We start from the raw sequence: 1,699 nt of genomic DNA on the forward strand, positions 1-1,699 counted from the left end.
AAATACACATTCAACAAAGGACTGGTATCCAGGATCTTCAAAGAACCCAAACAAATAAGAAAAAAAGCAAACACAGAAAAAATAAACACCCCATCAAAAAGTGGGCAAATAACATGAACAGAAGTTTCTCAAAACAAGATAGACAAATAGCCAACAAACATGAAAAATGCTCAACATCGCTAATCATCAGGGAAATGCAAATTAACACTTCAATGAGATGCATCTTATCCTTTTCACAATAGCTACTATTAAAAAGTCAAGAAACAGGAAATATTGGTGAGGATGCAGAGAGAAAGGAATGCTTATACACTGTTAGTGGTAGTACAAATTAGTACAACCCATATGGAAAACAGTATAGATATTCATCATTGAAATAAATATAGACCTACCATTTGATCCAGCCATCTCATTGATGGATATCTACACAAATGAGATGAAAGGACCTTATCAAAAGACATCTGCACCTGAATGTTTATTATAGCATAATTCACATATGCATAGATGTGGAATCAACCTAAATATTCTTTTAATTCATGAGCATATAAAGAAAATGTGGTAAATATATACCATTGAGTACTACCATGTTTCCCCCAAAATAAGACACTGTCTTATATTTATTTTTTCTCAAGAAGACACACTAGAGCTTATTTTCAAGGGATGACTTATTTTTATTAAGTATAATACAACAATCTACATTTATTCAAATACAGTCAAATAAGTCATCTTCTTCCGGAACCTGACGGGGGAGCCAACCTTGTTGGTGGGGTTGGCGCCAGTGATGCGTGAACTCCTTTCCCCTAGCCATTCACACATGCCCAATAGGATACCTGCAACTGCGGTTACCACATGTGCACCCACACAAGTGCAAACTGCTCAGAGAAAAGAGCTGTGGCAGGTAAAAGGTATTCCAGTCTTCCTTACCACTCTGCACCAAAATACATGGCATGGCTATGCAGTGTATCTAGACCCATCACTAGGTCTTATTATCAGGGTAGGGCTTATATTTAACAAATGCATAGAAATCCTGCTAGCGCTTATTTTTTGGATAGGTCTTATTTGGGGGGAAACTCGGTACTCAGCCATTAAAAGAAATGAAATAATGTTGTTTTCAGCAATGTGGAGATAACTGGATACCATTTTTTAAAATTAATTACCTCAGGAATGCAAAACCAAACACCAAATGTTCTCACTAATCAGTGGGAGCTAATAGATGGGAACAATGGGCCCAAAGCAATATAAAGAACATGAGAAACCCAGAAGGGGGGCAGTTTGAATGGGGCATGTGATAACAACTTACCTATTGGGTAAAACCAACATATTCTGATAATGGGCACATTAACAGCCCTACCTTAAGCATTATTCAGGATAATCATATGATAAAAACACATGTGCTGTCTTAATAATAAATAAATATGCTATATGAATGCAAATATCACAAATAATTTTTTTGCAACAGAATCTTACTCAGTCATCCTGGGTAGAATGCCATGGCATCATAGCTCACAATCTCAAACTCTTACGCTCCAGCAATTCCCTTGCCTCAGCCTCACAAGTAGCTGAGATTACAGGCACTTGCCACAATGCCCACCTACTTTTTCTACTTTTAGTAGAGATGGGGTCTTACTCTTGCTCAGACTGTTCTTGAACTCCTGAGCTTGGGCAATCCACTGTCCCTCAGCCTCCCAGAGTGCTAGGATTA

This window comes from Otolemur garnettii, unplaced genomic scaffold (assembly GCF_000181295.1).
Source record: "Otolemur garnettii isolate 467f Iridium unplaced genomic scaffold, OtoGar3 scaffold00118, whole genome shotgun sequence".
Lineage (NCBI taxonomy): Eukaryota > Metazoa > Chordata > Mammalia > Primates > Galagidae > Otolemur > Otolemur garnettii.